Genomic DNA, 12,434 nt, shown 5'->3' on the forward strand with positions numbered 1-12,434 from the left:
TCGACATCTTTTTTACATCGTGGTGACCAAAACTGGATGCAGTATTCCAGGTGTGGCCTTACCAAAGCATTGTAAAGTGGTATTAGTACTTCACGCGATCTTGATTCTATCTCTCTGTTAATGCAGCCTAGCACTGTGTTGGCTTTTTTGGCAGCTGCAGCACACTGATGGCTCATATTTAAGTGATTGTCCACTAGGACTCTGAGATCTCTCTCACAGTTGCTACTATTGAGCAAGGTACCACCTATACTATACCTGTGCATTTGATATGTAACATAAAGCAGGGGTCCTCAATCCCCGGTCCATGGACCAGCACCGGGTCACAACATGCCAGAAAATGGACTGTGCAAACAAGCAAAGTCCCATCTGCGAGCTGCAGGCAGTACCACACCCTTTCTGGTCCGGGGAAAAATATCTCTTCACTGAACTGGTTCCTGGTGCCCAAAAGGTTGGGCGCCACAGATATAAAGGACACACACAAGGCTTCTAAGAATGATCTGGAGATGTGAGATGAATTTGTTCCCTGGCAGAGAAATATATGCTGCCCAAAGAAAAATGAATTTAGCCTCCAGGTTTTGCCATGTTCACATTTTACTTTGCACTTCTGAAACAAGAGAAACAACAACAAAAAATGGGCCCACAAAGAAAAGTTGCATTCTTTTAAAGAAACAAGAAATGTTTACAAAACTGAAGAATGGTGAAAACTACACTTCATACAAAACTGCACGTGCTTTTCAGTACATTCTTTCTTCCAATTATTGTTTGTGATGCAGAGACACAGCAGAACAAACTTATATGTGGAAAGGTATACTATTTTAAGGAAGTGAAACACACTAATTGTTCTGGGATGTGTTGTAATCTGATTTGTGTCAACTTCCAGTTGAAGTATCCAAATAAAAGTCCCGGATAATTTTCATTTTTGAAAAGCTTACTGTTTATTGAATACATGGCTTGGTATAAGTGAGATAAAACTAACTCTAAAATCCCAAGGCATCAGGCCGTAGCATATTACAATAACTTTCCCAGCCAACCTCCCCCCCCCCGCCCAGATGTCCATGTAGCTTATGTAAACATGTTCTCTTTGTTATGAGAGCCGTCTGCTATCTTCTTCACACCTGCTTGGATGTCCTTGAAAGGTTTCCATTCTGCCAACTTTCAGCAAGCTTCCATAGAACTGGAAAGGTTTCATTTCTTTAACTAATCCCTTCAAAAACAACACCTCACCCCTCCCTATTCTAATGGCAAGATGAAAACATTGAGCTGCCAAATTTTCACTCTTGACAATTTGTTTTCAGGTCCTTGGTTTCTTGATGGCCATTCTTAGGAATCAAGATATATTAAGTAGGGATAGGTGGATTGGTTCAAAGTCAAATCAAATTTAAAAAAAAAACAACTAAGAGTGATTTGATAGTTTCATCAAAAGCATGACTCAATGTAAAAAAATTACGGAGGTGCTTCAGAATCAGATCTCTGTACTAAGTATTTGTAAAGCCTAATATCTGTATGTTATGCTATATGACACATTGTGTGTGTGGTATATACTGTATGTCAGACATGTCAAACACAAGGCCCGGGGGCCGGATCCGGCCCATGAAGGGGTTTCATGTGGCCCGCAAAGCCATCCTGGAAAAAGTGAGGGAACAGCCCCCACTGCCTTGGCCCTGGCCCAGAGACCCTCCTTCTGCCAGAGACCCTCAGATCTGTCCCACTCCTGCCCAGGCCCCATAGGCACCCTTGATGCGAACGATGTAGAGCTGGCCACGCCCACCCAGTAGGCCATACACACTCTAGCCACGCCCACCCAGTAGGCCACGCCCACACTGGCCACACCCACCCGGCCCCCTGAGGGCAACCACAATGCTGATGCGGCCCTCAGTGAAATTGAGTTTGACACCCCTGCAGTATATCTTCCAATACTATACAATTTAACACTGGAGTAGCACAGCTAATAAATTTAAATTAACGTATGCAAACTCAAATAATAAAACATATTAACCGACTGTGCAGCCTGTCCCACTGTTCAGCTATGAGCAGGTTATAACCATTTTTCACCCGAGGCACTTAAGTCCAAGTGAGTTCCTAGATTAAATCATGAGACTGATCTGAAAGTGGATTTTAAAATGACAGGCTACAAAAGGTGATATGGGAAAAGATGTTACACTGGGTATACAAAAGAAACCCACTGAGTCTTAGCAATAAAGGGGATACATGAATAGCAAGCCAGAAGAGAGTGACTTGTCTGGTTTTCCAACAATGGATGTACAAAAGAAACTTGTTAAAATTTTTGAAGGATGTTGTGAGAAGAGAGAAAGTAAAGAATTTTTTTTATTATTTTAATTCCATTTATATCCCGCCCTTCTCCGAAGACTCAGGGCAGCTTACAAGCTTAGCAGTAGCCTTCATTCTATGTATATGCCTGCTTATTAGGGCTTTCACACACACACACACAAGCGGTATTATTACAAAGTCAGTTTAATTGCCCCCAACAATCTGGGTCCTCGTTTTACCTACCTCGGAAGGACGGAAGGCTGAGTCAACCTTGAGCCTGGTGGGACTCGAACCTGCACTAATTGCAGGCAGCTGGTGTTACTTAAGGAGGCATTAGCCCACTGCTCCACCAAGGCTCAAAAATGGCAACAAGGCATGATAAAGCAAGGTGTTATTTGAAAGGATCAATGATTAAAATTGTTTTATAAGTAAATGGGAAGAAATGTAAAGTTGGTTTGTTTGGTCAATATTAAAATGTGTATGTCATTGTCTCCGGTAACCCTTAGTGGAGTTTTGCTGTCTAGAACTGAACCAGTGAGGCATTAAGAGTTTGTTTAGACAAAAGGTTAGACATGGGAAGAACAAATCATTTGTTATATTTTAAGAAAAGGTAATAAGTTGCTGAAATTGTCTATATTTGTTCTGGAGAAGGGGAAAGTCATTTCTTTTTTCTTCTTTTGCCCTTTTCATTTCCTTGCACCTTTTATTCTTTCGCTCTTTCGCTCTGAGTTTGGTTTGTATTTGCTTTTACTTTTGTAATTAAAATCTTTAATAAAAGTTATTTCAAAAATAGATGAGAGATCATAGGAGAAGGAGAAGGTTGCTAAGATACAGAGCACTTGTTTTTTTTTCCCTTTGCAAAATATCTCAAATTCAGCCTTTGGCATCTATCAATGTCGCAAAATTATTAATTCGGGGTTGCTTTGTCCTCTAACTGAGAATAATCCTTCCTTCCTTCCTTCCTTCCTTCCTTCCTTCCTTCCTTCCTTCCTGCCTCCCTCCCTCCCTCCCTCCCTCCCTCCCTTCCTCCCCTCTATCCATTTCTCTCTCTCCTTCCTTCTTTCCTCCCTACCTTCCTCCTCTCTCTCCATTTCTCCTTCCTTCCTTCCTTCCTTCCTTCCTTCCTTCCTTCCTTCCTTCCTTCCTTCCTTCCTTCCTTCCTTCCTTCCTTCCTTCCTTCCTTCCTGCTATTATATCACCCCAGTCCTTATTTTCATTAAACTAGACACCCCCAATTCCTGGGTAAGGGAATTTTGAAAGATGGTGGTCATAATAGGAGCTGTGACTAGGGGGGCCTTTGCCCAGGTTCACCTGGTGCGACAGTTGCACCCTATCTGGACCGAGATGCCTTGCGTACAGTCACTCATGCGCTCGTGACCTCTCGTTTAGACTACTGCAATGCTCTCTACATGGAGCTGCCCTTGAGGACCACTCAGAGGCTTCAGCTGGTGCAGAATGCAGCTGCGCGAGTGGTGTTGGGGGTCTCCCGATACTCCCATGTAACACCTCTACTCCGCAAGCTGCATTGGCTTCCGGTTGCCCTCCGGGTGAGATTCAAGGTGCTGGTGATGACCTATAAAACCCTAAATGGCATGGGTCCGGTTTACTTATGGGAGCACCTGCTGCCGGCATCAACTTCCCTTCGTCCAGTGCACTTCCACAGAGAGGGCCTCCTCAGGGTGCCGTCGGTCAGAGAGTGTCGACTGGCGACCCCCAGGGGGAGGGCGTTCTCTGTGGGCGCGCCTGCCCTCTGGAACCGTTTACCGGTTGAGCTCCGGATGGCTCCTGACCTTCGCTCCTTCCACCGTGACCTAAAAACTTATTTTTTTGAATTAGCTGGCCTGGTCTGATGGGTTTGGGAATTTGAATATTAATTTTAATTAATTTTACTGTAATTGGGCTTAATATTTAATTCTATCTTAACTTTTGTACACTGTATTTTTATTGTATCTATTGCCCTGTACACCGCCCTGAGTCCTTTGGGAGAAGGGCGGTATAGAAATTAAATTATTATTATTATTATTATTATTATTATTATTATTATTATTATTATTATTATTATTATTATTATTATTATTATTATTATTATTATTATTATTATTTAATTGAGGTAGGACAGTGTCTTCACTGATTCAGCATACATACTCTCCAGATTTGGCTGTGGTCAAGCTGACATTTGTTATACTATTCTTCCTTCTTACCTGCTACATTTACCTGCAAAAGAGCACAGGTGGAAAATGTTTCAAAAATGTGCAGCCCACACCTTTCTAATTATTTTTAAAAAGGTTCTTAATTCAACAAGGCAGAAGCTGTTCATCATAAAAAAGTACCTGGAGTCTGGCTCCATTCAATACACTTTCCCTAAGAACCTACTTTCTTGGTCCATATGTTTGATATGCTGGACCACACTTTCAACTCTCTACTGAGTTCATGACTCAGACTCCCAGTTGAAATACTTAACTTTTTCTTTTTTTTTAGAGAGAAAATAGGGAAAAACCCATCATTGTGTTCAATTTTATATTGTTGGTGGGGTTTTTTTTTATCGCAGTATAACAGCACAGCTGTGCAACCGACATTGCCCCCAATTCTCTCTTGTTCTGCACGGTCTCCCCAATCTTGATAGTTGATCTTGCTGGGTAAGAAAAGCATTCTGAATTCAAACTCCTTTAAAAGCCTAGATGTGCCCAGAATTTTAACGTACGTAGCCTTTAGAAGTTCGGCCCTCCCCACTTAATGAATAGATCAGCTTTCCCCAATCTAGATATGGGCTTTGGCTCAGAGAAGTATCTATTTTATTTAATGATGTCCGCTATTTCTCTTTTAACTCCAATGGGTGAAGATCCTCAGAGGGCAGCAGTAACATTTTAACATAAGAATTAAAACCATGTAAAAAAAGTGCCTAAGCTGAACTAAGAGCCCAAAACACATTAAGATAGATTATGTTTAGCTTGTTGTAAAAGATAAACAAAGTTGGAGCTATTCCTAATTCCAGGAGAGTAGTATTCTAAAGAACGGAGCCACTTCCAAGACGGTCTGTCAATTGATCTACTGTATGCTACATCAATCTTGCATGGATGATTTAAAGCAGGGGTCTTCAAACTTGGCTCTTTTATGGCTTGTGGACTTCAACTCCTAGAATTCCTCAGCCAAGCATGCTGACTGAGGAATTCTGGGAGTTGAAGTCCATAAGTCATAAAAGGGCCAAGTTTGAAGACCCCTGATTTAAAGCCTTCAAAGGCTTTAAAGACAATAATCAGCCCTTCGAACTGGATCTGGAAACTGGACCAGTAACAAATGTGGTAATTTCAGGATCGGTGACATTTTAAGAGTTCTGAAACTACACACCCACACATCTGAAAGGAGGATGTTGGGTATAGTGAAGCACACTGGGAAACAGAGAACAGTGGGAAACAGAGTGATACAACAAGAAGCTAATAAATATACAAGCAAGTCATAGATCAGGGGTCTTCAAACTTGGCCCTTTTATGACTTGTGGACCTCAACTCCTAGAATTCCTCAGCCAGCGTGCCTGGCTGAGAAATTCTGGGAGATGAAGTCCACAAGTCATAAAAGGGCCAGGTTTGAAGACCCCTGTAATAGATAATCCATTATCCTTGGTTTATTTATTTATTTATTTATTCGGTTTATATACCGCCCTATTCCCAAAGGTCTCAGGGTGGTTTACAAGGCAAAATTTAAAAACAATCCAATATAAAATTAAAATAAATTAAAATAAATTAAATTAAGTCTAGCCACAAAAATTAAATCACAATTTAAAAACATTAAACCCCTCAGTCCAGACCAGATAGCTCAAAGAGCCAGGTTTTTAGGTCCCGGCGAAATGAACGAAGGTTGGGGGCAGTCCGGAGTTCCGTTGGCAGTTGATTCCATAGGGCAGGTGCGCCCACAGAGAACGCCCTCCCCCTGTGGATCGCCCGTCGGCAATCCTTGACCGGCGGTACCCTGAGGAGGTTAAGGGCCAAGGACATGGCTTTGGTGACACTTTGCAATAAGCAATCTCCCTTTTCCATTTGAAAGACATATTTGTTCCATGATGCACAGACATATTTTGGATTTCATTAATTTGAACAGGGGGGGAAAATATCAGCATAACATTGCAGCAACTTGACAGTGCATCAATTCTAAAATCCTTTTTAACAGAATAACAGGCTTGGAAGGGACCTTGGACGTCTTCTAGTCTAAACTTCTGCTCAGGCAGGAAACCCTACACCTGTTCAGACAAATGGCTGTCCACTTTCTTCTTAAAAACTTCCAGTATTGGAGCATTCAGAACTTCTGGAGGCAGGTTGTTCCACTGATTAGTTGCTCCAACTATTGGGGAATTGGTTAGTTCTCTCCTTGATTAGTTTCCATCCATCCAGAATTTATTCCTGAAAGAGAGCAAAAAAAAAATTCCAGTACAATTAAGGAGACATGTACTCGGCTGCAATGACTAGGATGTGGTCATTGTTACAATGCATGTCTATGGTCTTTTAATAATTCAAACTAATGTCTGTTGTTACTCTAAGCATTTTAATCCCTTTAATATAGACACCTCTCACTTCAGCAAAAAACTCAGAACAGACCAGACCATTCTTACAGGAGTTTTTACCATCTTTCCAATTCAGATGCAAGTAAGATGGACAGCTATATAAATTTAATTCATAAATAATATGCCACAAGTAACATATGTGAAAATTTTATTTATTTTTATTTATTTATTTTATTTTAATTTCATTTATATCCCGGCCTTCTCCGAAGACTCAGGGCGGCTTACAAGCTTAGCATTTATTAAAATGGCATTTTTTCTGGCAAAGGAAGTTAGAGGTTGCATGTAGAAGTTACGTGTTCAACCTCTGGCATTCCAGGTAAATGGACTTGTGTGGCTATAGCAGGTAGCTAGCAATTTAAAGGAACTTCATGAGCTATTGGGACAACAATCTAATTCAGTTTCAAGTGAATTTCTCAAGCAAAAACCAATCACACAATCAAGAAGCATGTTGGTGCATTTCAAGAAAATTTATGACCAGTGGTGGGATTCAAATATGTGAACAACCGGTTCTCTGAACGGATGCCGCTTCTGGAAGTCCATTCTGGGCCTGGGAACCAAAAAGAATTAGCTACCGGTTCTGCCAAAATGGTGCAAACTGGCTGAATCCCACCACTGTTTATGACCCCAAGAGCAGGTAGCAGGAAAATGTTGGAGAAACAGCTTTGATAGTAACCCACAGATAGTCCCATGATTTGGTTGAAGGCTTGACTTCCAGTTTTAGGTTGTGGCTTATCTTGCACCTAAAGGAAGAACTGATTTTTTAAAATCATAAATAGACAGAATCATGGGCCATAATGCTCTCTTTTTCTCTTTCTTTCTCTTCCTCCTTTTTTCCCTTCTCTTCCTCACTTTCTCAGTTCTGCTTCCAAGATTGCCAAAGCCAAGGACTTCTAACACATAGGAGCAAGTCCTCTGAACAATGAGACACCTTTCAGCCCTAATCCTAAGCCTTGGTGGAGCAGTGGGCTAATGCCTCCTTAAGTAACACCAGCTGCCTGCAATTAGTGCAGGTTCGCATCCCACCAGCTCAAGGTTGACTCAGCCTTCCGTCCTTCCGAGGTAGGTAAAATGAGGACCCAGATTGTTGGGGGCAATAAGCTGACTTTGTAATAATGCCGCTTGGGGTGTGTGTGAAAGCCCTAATAAGCAGGCATATACATAGAATGAAGGCTACTGCTAAGCTTGTAAGCCACCCTGAGTCTTCGGAGAAGGGCGGGATATAAATGGAATTAAAATAAATAAATAAATAAATAAAATAAAATATCACCTGTTAAATCCCATAATCTGAAGTTTCCCACTTGTCCTTGAAATGAATGGATATATATCTTCAATGCAGATGCATAAAATATTGTCTTTTAGCATTAGGAGGTCTTTCCATTTTTCTCACACATAGTTGACTTGAATCTTCTCAAATGCCCATCCAGTTGTAGCACAGAGATGACTCTTTGTGGCCTGGATGATTTGAATTCTTTCAAAAGTCAGAATGACTTCTACGAGAAAGGAAAGCTGGGAGGAAAAAAAATTCTCAGAGTAAACCTCGTGCACACACTTATCAAAATAGTTGGAAAAAGCTGCATTGTGCTGCTGATTACTTGATCTGAGAACTAAGAGGCATATAATACTGATTACTTCACAGTAATTGATTACTCAATACTTCTTCCTCTGTGGAGTTAAGCTGTACCCAAAGGGGCTATCATGACATGACTTCCAATCAAGGCAGGAATGGGGAGATTGCGAAGAAAAAGCCATTTGAAATGCTTTTTCAATGCGGAAGGCAGTCAGATTATTTCTGAGAACAGCTTTTTTTAGACTCTTTTATTCATTGGCCTCCAGTTCTCTTCAAAGTTCATTTCAAATTAACCTGGTTTGATTCTTGCCATTATATTCCATTATGCTAAAACTGTCTTAATCTAAAGCAAGGATTGGATTTTGTACTTTGGAAGACCGGTTGTTAAAAATAAACTTAAAAACACAACCCATAATGGGAACTTAAGACAGCCAGCATAAATGGAATTAATTTCCTGTTATTTTGCCTTTTTTTAAAAAAAATTACCATGTCTTCTTCTGCTCCTTTTGGCTTCCCATTCTTCTCCCACAATCTCTTTAATCTTCTTTACAGTTTCTGCAAGTAGAAATTCTTACAAAAAAAATAAAAATAAAATAAAAGGGTTGTTTCTTCATTCCTTTCCATATGTTGGCAGATTCTTAAAATAATTAATCATAACATGGCCAACTTTTTGCTTTAATGTTTATACAGTAAGGCCATGTTCCAATAGATTTAACTCCGTTTCTTCTTCTCTCTCTCTCTCCAGAGATTAACCTTCTGTGGTACCAGAGATAGCAGGAGAATATAGCTCTATTTACTGTCAAAATGTACAAAGTATGGTAAGTTTCTCTGTGTTTGAAGAGGGTATCTGGTAATAAAATATAAATTGGATGTGAGCCTCCCTGGAGTGATTTCTCTTAAAAAAACATGTTTATAATCAAGAAGGAGATGAAGTGGAGACCAGCACTTCATGAAACATCTCCTTCAGGAAGGTATAGGTCCACAAATCTCTTGAACAAAACACTGTAAGATACTCTGTGTTTGAAGAGGGTATCTGGTATCTGATTATTATATTATATTATATTATATTATATTATATTATATTATATTATATTATGTTATGTTATGTTATGTTATGTTATGTTATGTTATGTTGTTATGTTATGTTATGTTATGTTACGTTACGTTACGTTACGTTACGTTACGTTATGTTACGTTACGTTACGTTACGTTACGTTGTTATGTTATGTTATGTTATGTTATTGTTATGTTATGTTATGTTATGTTGTTATGTTATGTTATGTTATGTTATGTTATGTTATGTTATGTTATGTTATGTTATGTTATGTTATGTTATGTTATGTTATGTTATGTTATGTTATGTTATGTTATGTTATGTTATGTTATGTTATGTTATGTTATGTTATGTTATGTTATGTTATGTTATGTTATGTTATGTTTGTTGTGTTGTGTTGTGTTGTTATGTAATATTACTATATTATATTAATTATATTACTATACTATACTAATATTATATTTACTATACTATACTATACTATATTACTATACTATATTACTATACTAATACTATACTATGCTGTGCTGTGCTATGCTATGCTATACTATATTACTATGCTATGCTATACTATATTACTATACTATGCTATGCTATGCTATACTATACTATATTATACTATATTACTATGCTAAGCTATGCTATGCTATACTATACTATATTACTATACCATACTGTACCATACCATACCATACCACACACCACACCACACACCACACCACACCACACACACCACATCACATCACATCACATCACATCACATCACATCACATCACATCACATCACATCACATCACATCACATCACATCACATCATATCATATCATATCATATCATATCATATCAAACGCCCTTCGCCCAGTGCGCTCCCACAGGGAGGGTCTGCTCAGGGTGCCGCCGGTGAGAGATTGCCGGCGGGTGACACCCAGGGATAGGGCCTTCTCTGTGGGAGCGCCTGCCCTCTGGAACCAGCTGCCGGTGGAGCTGAGGACTGCCCCCGACCTCCGATCATTCCGCCGGGGCCTGAAGACCTGGCTCTTTGAGCTCTCAGGCCCAGGCTGAGGAGAAATTTTTAATCCGGGTTTTAATGTATACAGGGTAATTTAATATTTTTTAATTGGTTTTTTAACTTTTGTATGGTGGATTTTTAATTCCCTGTAAACCGCCCTGAGTCCTCAGGGAATAGGGCGGTATATAAATGCAACTAAATAAAATAAAATAAATAATAAATAAATATCATATCATATCATATTTTTATTACTAGATACCCTCTTCTTTGTGTTTGAAGAGGGTATCAGGTATCTGATAATTATGTGTTGTGTTGTGTTGTGTTGCGTTACGTTAAGTTACATTACATTACATTTACCAGATACCCTCTTCAAACACAGAGTATCTTACCGTGTTTTGTAGAAGACGTTTATAGACCTACATTTTCCTCAAGGACGTTTTTCATGACGTGCTGCAGGGAGAAATGTCCCCACTTCTTCTCCTTCTTGATTATAAAGATTTTTTTTAAAAAAGAGGAATCACTCTAGAGAACTTCCTTTAACTTCAGGGTGTCATACCCACTTTAATTTCTGATGTTCTAAAGACTGGGTCACTAAAATAGAATCTGTTTTTTTTTCTCCCCCCCAAAGGTGCTTTTTCAAAAAGCAACTGGGCTTTTTCCTTGAAGACATTTTGCTCGTGAACCAAGAAGCTTCTTCAGTTCTTCGGAAAAAAGCACCTTTGGGACAACCATAATTTCTTAATTTCTGTATTTATTGTATATTATTGCTGTTAGCCGCCCTGAGTCCTTCGGGAGATAGGGCGGGATATAAGCCCCATTAATAAATAAAATAAATAAATAAACCATGGCCTGGATGACTGAGAGTGAGAATCTGCATGGAATCTGCTTTACTTCTCAAAAAAGTGGTGAGCTACTTTTTCAGTGAGATCTAATATGGTAGTATAATACAGTTCTCCAGGATATCTCTGACAATACAATGGATAGGTTTTTCCCTTGCAAATGGTATGTGGTGTGACTTTCTGCTATGCCTGTCTCATGCAAGATGATATATTTCCTCTATCTGAAATTTCTGAATCTGTGGTTTTTTTTCCCCATCTCCCTCGGGATATTTTCCACTTTTAAGAATGTCTGAGATAAACTCTGCAGGCTTTGAAAGTTCAAAAGTAGCTGGCTCAGAGAAGAAACTTCTAAGGTGTCTCTAAGTTTAGCTATCTCTAGGAATAAATTTATTCTTGCCATATGCCACCAAGTTACATGAAGAAATTAATCATTTTGAAATCAAAGCGGCACTGCTGGAGTTTAAAGTGGCAAAGTAGGGATTTTAATAATGTCAGTGCCAAACTTCTTTTCAAGTGACATGTGGGAGTGATTGTGTCTTATTTGTGTGTGTATATGTGTGACAGAATGAAAGAGTTGGAAGGGACCCTGGAGGTCTTCTAGTCCAACCTCCTTCTCAAGCAGGAGACCCTACTCCATTTGAGACAAATGGTTGTCCAGTCCCTTCTTAAAAGCCTCCAGAGTTGGAGCACCCACCACTTCTGAAGGCAAGTTCTTCCACTGATTGATTGTTCTTACTGTTAGGAAATTTCTCCTTGGTCCTAGGTTGATTCTCTCTTTGTTCAGTTTCCAGCCATTGTATCTTGTCTTGTCTTCAGGTGTTTGGGGAAATAGGTTGACCCCCCTCTTCTTTGTGGCAGCCCCTCAAATATTGGAAGACGGCTATCGTGTCACCCTTAGTTCTTTTCACCAGACTAGACATACCCAATTCCTGTAAATGTTCTTCGTATGTTTTAGCCTTCAGCCTCCCCCGCCTTCCCCATCATCTTTGTGGCTCTTCTCTGCACTCTTTCCAGAGACTTTAACAAAGATATATATATATATATCTTTGGTCATTCGGGTTTTTTCCCACGTAGAATTGAAGGTATAAGAGCAACGTTTCGATGAAATCTCATCCGTCATCCTCAGGCTGGTGACTTCAGCTTTGT

The sequence above is a fragment of the Vipera berus genome, assembly GCF_964194415.1.
Source record: "Vipera berus genome assembly, chromosome: 7".
NCBI lineage: Eukaryota > Metazoa > Chordata > Lepidosauria > Squamata > Viperidae > Vipera > Vipera berus.